At 43.1% G+C, this 8,465-nt stretch overlaps 1 protein-coding gene across 1 annotated transcript in view; it reads right to left on the reverse strand.

Annotated features, from left to right (window-relative positions):
• DOCK4 (dedicator of cytokinesis 4) overlaps nt 1-8,465 on the reverse strand; it is a 534,984-nt gene that overhangs the window by 434,006 nt on the left and 92,513 nt on the right. The window lies entirely within an intron of this gene.

Consider the following 8,465-nt stretch of genomic DNA (forward strand, 5'->3'; position numbering starts at 1 on the left):
AAGCCCAGCCGGTTGAGGCTGCAGTGGCCGGGAGTGGCCACTTTGGGAGGCCAAGGTGAGGGGACTGCCTGAGCCCACAGGTTCGCGACCAGCCTGGGCAACTTGGTGAGACCTCATCTCTACAATAAACCAACAAACTACCTGGGCATGGTGGCACATGCCTGTAGTCTCAGCTACTTGGAAGGCTGAGGTGGAAGGATCCCTTGAGCCCAGCAGATCGAGGATGTGGTGGCTGTGAACGTGCCTCTGCACTCCAGCCTGGGCAACAGAGTGAGACTCCAACTCAAAAAAAAAACAACTTTCAAACATGGCCATAAATCACTGAGTTAGTTAACTGAGGCCTCCCTGTAAAAACAATAAGCCTGAAATTCCATACCTTTACCAAGTTTGTAATTACAAATGAATGACACGATTAGTCAGTTTACTCTCAGGTAATTGTAATATCAACTGCTTTCTATAATATCTTTATGAATTAAATTACAGTGTATGAGGAAAATCATATGTTTTACAGACAATGTTTTTTTTCCCATCAGGATGATCCAAAACCTTCTCTATCATGTCATTTAGAGCAATTGTCTTGCCTCTCAAAAATCCAAACCAGCTATTTAAAAGATACCAAAGTTAGAGTTTTTTGTTCTGAACTGCAAGGTCATTTTGTTTGTGTGGTTGCTTCCATTGACCTCCAGACAAAGCTCAATTGTACTTCTTAGTAGGCTGACTCCAATGAATGCAGCAAGTATATTTGGTGGTGCTTAGTATAAAGCTACTTCAGTTGTAATTTATACCATGCAGAGCACTGCTTTTGAAAAAAGCAATCAACACTAAGGAACAGATATAGGTTCATGATTAAGATGAGAGCACTAGAGATAGACTGTCTAGGTTAAAATTTCAGCTTCTCAAGACATGTGACCTTCATCAAGTTAATTCACTCCCCAAGTCCTGACTATCCTTACCTGAAAAATGGGAATTACCAGTATATCCAGACAGGGCTTTGCCATGAAGCTTACATGAGCCCAGTAATTCACACTTATCAGCATGGCATTGTACTCAATATATTCCCAATAAATGGTAGACTCATCATCATTATTCTTTTAATTTTGAGTTGGAGCCTCACTCTGTTGCCCAGGCTAGAGTGCAGAGGCAAACTCATGGCCACCACAGCCTTGACCTGGTGGGCTCAGGTGATCCATCCACCCCAGTCTTCCAAGTAGCTGGAACCATAGGTGCGTGCCACCACGCCTAGCTAATTTTTTTAAAATTTGTATTGTAGAGACAAGGTCTCACCACGTTGCCCAGGTTGGTGCCAAATCCCTGGACTCAGGCAATCCTCTTGCCTCCACCTCCCAAAGTGCTGGAATTATAGGTATAAGCCACTGTGCCTGGTTATTGCTATTCTTATTATTAAAGAATTATCTCGGCCGGACGTGGTGGCTCAAGCCTGTAATCCTAGAAATTTGGGAGGCCGAGGCAAGAGGATTGTCTCAGTCCAGGGGTTCGAGACCAGCCTGGGCAACTTGGTGAGACCTCACCTCTACAGTAAATCAAAACAAATTAGCCAGGAATGGTGGCATGTGCCTGTAGTTCCAGTTACTTGGAAGGCTGAGGCAGAAGGATCGCCTGAGCCCAGCAGGTCAAGGTTGCAGTGGCCATAAGTGTGCCACTGCACTCCAGCCTGGACAACAGAGTGAGATTTAGACTTAAAAAAGAAAAAAAGAATTATCTCTGTATGATGACCATTTGTATACCTAATCCTAAATTTTACCCCACATCTTTAAGATAAATAAATAAATGAATGAATATTTTGAAAAAGAAAAAAGAATTATCAATGAAATTTTCTCTCTTCTGTGAAACTAATGAAGATATTACCTATTTTAAATCAACATAAAAATTAGCCAAAAAGGCATAACATTGAGATCTTCCAGGACAGAGGACCTCTGAGTACCTATCAGATTCACGCTGTTATACCACTTAGTCCTCGCAACAGCCCAGAGAATTCGATATTATCATCTGCACATTAAAGAGGACGCTGAAGCTCAGAAAAAAATATCCAGGGCTAAACTGAGCAAGAGTTGTGAGTTAGACACACAACTCTCCCTCACTTCTCTTTCCCATGTTAGATCACGTTGCCCCCTTAGTGTCTGACATCAGCAGTCTCACACTAAACTTCTGCTAATACAAACACTGAAAACGACAATAAACCAGTAGCTGCACCACCAGTAAGTACATGGGCATATATGTATCTCTGTAAATAAAGCCTAAGTTTATGCCTCGTTTATTTAAAACATTCAATCAGACAAGGAGCCCATGAGCACATCATTCAGACAGTCCCTTAGTATTTCTTGGCAAGGTAAGATTCCAGTATTGCTCTTCTCCAGTTCTAGAAGATTCTGAATCCTGTAACCAGATGACTTTCCCTGTGTTAAATTACTATCCCCTCGAAAACCTATCCCTCTTTATACTGCTGGTGAAAATGTAAAACGGGTGTTCACCTTAGAAAGCAGTGTGGCAGTGTTCTATAAAACTAAACATGTACTTATCATATGACCCAATAGCTGTACACTTGGGCATGCAATCCAGAGAAATGAAAACGTGGGTACACATACAAATCTGTATACAAATGTTCTCAGCAGCTTTATTTGTTACAGTCCCAAACTGCAAACAACCCAAATGTCCTTCAGTGAGTGAATGGTTAGACAAATTCTAGTACAATCCTACTATGGAATATTACTCCGCAATAAAAAAGAAGGAACTATTGATAACAGCTTGAATGACTCTCATGACATTATGCTTAGTGAAAAGAACCCATCTCAAAAGGATTATACGCATATGATTCTATTTTATAAAACATTCTTGAAATGACAAAATTATAGAGATGGACAACTAGCAGGTATTTTTCAGAGGCCAGGAACCAGTGGAGGGATGGGTGCACCTATAAAGGGGAGGCATAAGGGAGAGTCCTCTGTGATGGAGCAGTTCTATATCCTGGTCATTATGGTATCTACACATACTAGATGCATGGGCCTAAGTTGCACAAAATGACATACATAAACACACATAACATAGTGCATCTACAAACCAATTTAAATTGTAAAAGGGCAAGCATGGTGGCTCACATCTGTAATGTCAGCACTTTGGGAGGCTGAGGTGGAAGGATTGCTTGAGCCCAGGGGTTCGAGACCAGCCTGGGCAACAGAGCAAGACATCGTCTCTACAAAAAAATCAAAAAAGTAGCCAGGTGTGGTGGTGCACGCCTGTCGTCCCAGCTACTCAGGAGGCTGAGGCAGAATGATCGCCTGAGCCTAGGAACTAGAGGCTGTGGTGAGCCGAGATCATGTCATTGCACTCCAATCTGGGTGACAGAGTAAGACTTCGATTAAATAAAAATTAAATTAAATTAAAAAGTCAGCACAGTAGCTCACACCTGTAATCCCAGCACTTTGGGAGGCTGAGGCGAGAGGATTGTCTGAACTCAGGGGTTTGAGACCAGCCTGAGTAACATGGCAAGACCTCTTCTCTACAATGAATCAAAAAATTCGTTGGGTGTAGTGGCTCATGCCTGTGGTTCCAGCCACTTGAAAGGCTGAGAAGGAAGGATCACCTGAATCCAGCAGGTCAAGGCTGCGGTGGCCATGAGAATGCCAGTGCACTCCAGCCTGGGTGACAGAATGAGACTGTGACTCAAAAAAAGAAAAAAGGTATATAGTCTAGTTTAATAGTAATGTACCAATATTAGTGAACTGGTTTTTACATTATAACTGCATAAAATGTCACAATTAGGAAAACTGAGTGAAGAGTACATAGATTTTTGCAAGTCACCTCCTATAAGTCCATAATAACAATTATTTCAAAAGTAAGGAAAACAAGCCAGATACAGTGGCTCACCCATGTAATCCCAGCACTTTGGGAAATGGAGGTAAGAGGACTGCCTGAGGACAGGGGTTTGAGCAACTTGGCAAGACCTCGTCTCTACAATAAATCAAAAAATTAGCTGGGTATGATGGCACACACTTGTGATTCCAGCTACTTGGAAAGGCTGAGGTGGAAGGATCACCTGAGTTCAGCAAGTTGAGGCTGCAGTGGCCGTGAGCATGCCACTGCACTCCAGCCTGAGTGACAGTGAGACTCTGACTCAAAAAAAAAAAAAAAAAATTAAGGAAAATAAAAGCGAAAAGACCCAAAGCAGCTTTTTAACTCACCCATATATAGAAACCTATAAACAGCAAAGGAGGACAATGATTCTCATTTAATGCGGCTGTGATTCTCCCCAGGTTATTGAGATTTCACCTAACTCACAGTCCAGTCCCCTGCCATACCTCTTATAATGAGAGAAAATGTAAAAGCAAATGCATGAACTTATGCATCATCTCGGGCTTTTAGTAAAGCCATTCCCCCAATGCCAAGTCCTTGGGAACCCTTATCCAAACAAATGAATCGGCCTTGAACACATTGAGACCTGGAAGCACTTAACTCTGCCTGGAAAAGTCAGAGGAGGCTTCCCCATGAAGGGAAATCTGAACCGGGTTTGAGAGTTGAGTAAGAGGTCACCTGGCAGACCTGGAAGGAAAAAGCAATCCAGGAAGCCACAAGTCTGGGACAGCATCCCAGGTTTGGAGCACTCCAGGATGGGGGTGGGGACTGTGCAACAGGGTACCTGCGGGGAAGAGCAGAGATGGGGCTGGGAAAGAAGTGGCCACCAGATCCTAAAGGTCTGTGGTGCCATCCCACGGGTGGCAGCTTTTTTTTTTTTTTTTTTTTTGAGTCAGAGTCTCACTGTGCCACCCAGGCTAGAGTGCAGTGGCACACTCATGGCCACCTCATCCTCGATCTGTTGGAATCAAGTGATGCTTCCGCCTCAGCCTTCCAAGTAGCTGGAGCCACAGGTGCATGCCACCACATCCAGCTGATATCTTTTTTTTTTTTTTTTTTTGGTAGAGACAAGTCTTGCTAAGTTGCCCAAGCTCGTCTGGAATCCTGAGCTCAGGCAATCCTCTCGACTCCACCTTGCAAAATGCTGGGATTACAGCTGGTGGCAGCTCTTAAAGCTTGAGATACCCTTTCTATTCCACCAGTGACAGGGAGTCTCTCTTTTTTTGCATTGGAATCTCTCTCTATCGTCCAGGTGATCTTTCTACCTTAGCATTCCAAGTAGCTGGAACCACAGGCATGCACCATCACACATGGCTGAATTTTTTTTTATTGTAGAATTGAGGTCTTGCCAAGTTCCCCAAGCTGGTGATGAACCTGTGGGCTTGAGCAATTCTCTCACCTCCACCTCCCAAAGTGCTGAGATTACAGACTTGAGCCACCATACCCGGCTGGGAGTCTCTTAACACTTCTCTTTATATTCTAAGATTCCCTACGTTATACCTCTTCCTTACAGGAATGTCTTTTGCTAATTAATATAACCAAGATATCATGGTTCTCCCAATAAGTGTAACCACATGATGCTTTATTTGTTTTTTTAACTGCAAGCAAAGCAAGAGATTCTTTGGGGAAGTAAAACTAAGCCAGCAATGAAGGATAACAAAATTACTAGCCCAAATAATATACAAAGGTAAAAGGAATCCCAAGAGCAGACTGAATGAAAACAGATAATCCTCTGAGGATGAACTTTCTTTCTCAAAGCTAGTCTGCACGTTCAAAATAAACTTAAGTCATGTTTAAGTTAGTAAATGTGGGGGTAGGGGGAAATAAAAATTACAATGGTTGAGTAAAAATACAAAGGCATCCTACCAAAAGGAATCAATGATTCTTGATTTAAATTTAACAGCTGTTGTCACTGTGGCAGTAAAACATTAATGGCACTGCAACGTCAAATTTACATGGGCCGTAATTCACAGTCTCTGGAACAGAGTCTTTATTTTATGTCAAGTCATTACATCAGTAAAAGTTATCAAAAATAAATCCATTTGACTTCCAGTATTTTAGACAAGAAATAGAACCATTTCTCCCAATGTCAAGTTAGCCTGAAAATCCGCAGGCTGATAATAGTGAAAACCTAGGAAGTGGCCAGCCATATGCCATAAATATGTCTTAAAACTAACAAATGTGATTCTGCTTCTTGTAGTTGTTGAAGGGTCTTCTGCCCTCTAAAATAATCTAAAACTCACAGCAAGAGATATGTGCTGTGTGCTGGATGAAATCGGCTGTCCTTTCAGCATTTGAGATGGTTTTACAAGTGCTGCTGCAGCCCATGACTGATAAATCACTCCACAAAGACTAGAGCATCAAGTATTTGCAGCCATGTGATCCTCTGGCTACCTGGGACAGACTGAAGGAGGTATGCAATTCAGGCAGGATACAGGTACGCACACTCAACAGAAAAATGTCAGGGTGGATCATTCACCCACATGAGGACCTTAATTGCCCATGGTTTCTTAAGACAAGGAAGAAATCAACTACCTATATAATAAGCCAGGGTGCCAGGTATGGTAGTTCATGCCTGTAATCCAAGCACTTTGGAAGGCAGAGGCACAAGGATTGCCTAAACCTGGGTCTTCAAGACCAGCCTGGGCAACTTGATGAGACCTTATCTCTACAATAAACAAACAAACAAATACATAAATTAGCCGGGTGTGGTGGCACTCGCCTGTGGTTCCAGCTACTTGGAAGGCTGAAGCAGAAGGATTGCCTGAGCCCAGCAGGTAGAGGCTGCAGTGGCCATGAGCGTGCCACTGCACTCCAGCCTGGGTAACAGTGAGACTCTGACTCAAAAAATAAAATAAAATAAAATAAGCCCTGGGTTCCTTGAGGATGCCCTTGTCTTATTCCTTCTTGTATCCTCAGCTCTTAATACAGTACAACTCAATCAGTGTTTTTTGAGTAAATGAATTAATAATATAGTAAATTTATGCATGTATGGTTAAGTGCAAGAAATGGTGGCTGGGCATGGTGGCTCACACCCGTAATCCAAGCACTTGGGAGGCAGAGGCATGAGGATTGCTTGAGCCCAGGAGTTCGAGACCAGCCTGGGCAACACGGTGAAACCTTGTTTCTACAAAACAATCAAAAATTAGTTGGAGTGATTTGAGTTCTTCAGGGAATGGTAGTCAATATCTGTCTGGGGACAGAGGGAATACTCCTTATCAACAAGGGTGCCTGAATGATGCATATTTGTATGCCTAACCCTTAACTGTATCCCACAATTTTAAAATAAAAAATATGGTTTTAAAAAAAATTAGTTGGGTGTGGTAGTTTGTGCCTGTAGTCCCAGCTACTCGGAAAGGTGAGACGGAAGGGTCGCCTGAGCCCAAGAGGTCGAGGCTAAGGTGAGTGATCATGCCACTGGGCAACAGAGTGAGGCCCTGACTCAAAGAAAAGAAAAGAAAAGAAACAGCTAAACGTGGTACACATTATTAATTCACTTTTTTTTGTGACAGTATTTAGGTGCCTATAATGAGCCAAGAATTGTGTGAGCTAATGAGGAAGAGACCAAAAAAATCATCTGTCATAGTCCTTGCCGTTAAAGGTGTAACAGGAGAGACAGACATGAACCTTAATGACACAAGAAAGGAGAAAGAGAAAAGCACAAAGTAGGGTTATAACGAACCGCATGGTTTCAAACTGATCCAGTGGTACAGAGGGGAGGAGGAGGCGCTTTTAAATTCTATCCCTGTAAAAAGGCCAGCAGCCTAGGGCTAAAACATTCAGGGTCTGGAGACAGAAGACAGAGCCAGACCAACAAAAGGGACCCCTTCATAAGATCATCATCATCACCGTGAGCCTGAAAAGCTTTCAAAATCTCATTCTGGGCAGATTTATTAATATCTGCACTGAGGGCTAAGATGAAAGGGCCTCGGAGAAAGGAGGCCAGCAGTTCCTCAGACCCTTAGGAAAACAGTGGACTGCCACAAAGGCCACGCCTCACTTTGATAGGGTCTCTTAAATCCATGTAAACTGGCCCCCTACTTTGGAGCCGGAGGTCATTTTCTCTGTGGTGGCTTAATCTTAACTACAGGGATTCCCGAAGAGGCTTAAGTCACACAATTTCAAAGGCACAGGGCTGATTGAATTAGCTTCATCACAGATTGCCATCCCAGAAGGATTTCTAGGCATCACAAACAAAAGAAGGGAACTTAACCAGGAAAAGCCCCAGGAGAAAAACAGGACATTTGGTCATCCCAGCCTTGCTCCTCTGCTAGAACAGAAGATTCAAAGTTAAAAATAGAAGAAACAAACATTCACAAAGATGGTATCTAGAATCAACACAAAGATTAATGGCATACCTGTCCTGAAAGGCCCTTAAAGGTGGAGAGCTCTAGGCATGTACATACACAAGCAAGGTAGTTAAATCCTCGAAAGGAGCTGGGCTCGGTGGCTCAGCCTGTAATCCCGTGCCTTTGGAAGGCTGAGGTAAGTGGATTGCCTGAGCCAGCGGGTTCGAGATCCGCCTGGGAGAGAGACCTCATCTCTACAGTAAATCAAAAAATCAGCCGGGCGTGGTAGCACATGCCTGTAATTCCGTC

The sequence above is a fragment of the Carlito syrichta genome, unplaced genomic scaffold (genome assembly GCF_000164805.1).
Source record: "Carlito syrichta isolate Samal-C Ts95f unplaced genomic scaffold, Tarsius_syrichta-2.0.1 Scaffold306577, whole genome shotgun sequence".
NCBI classification, from domain to species: domain Eukaryota; kingdom Metazoa; phylum Chordata; class Mammalia; order Primates; family Tarsiidae; genus Carlito; species Carlito syrichta.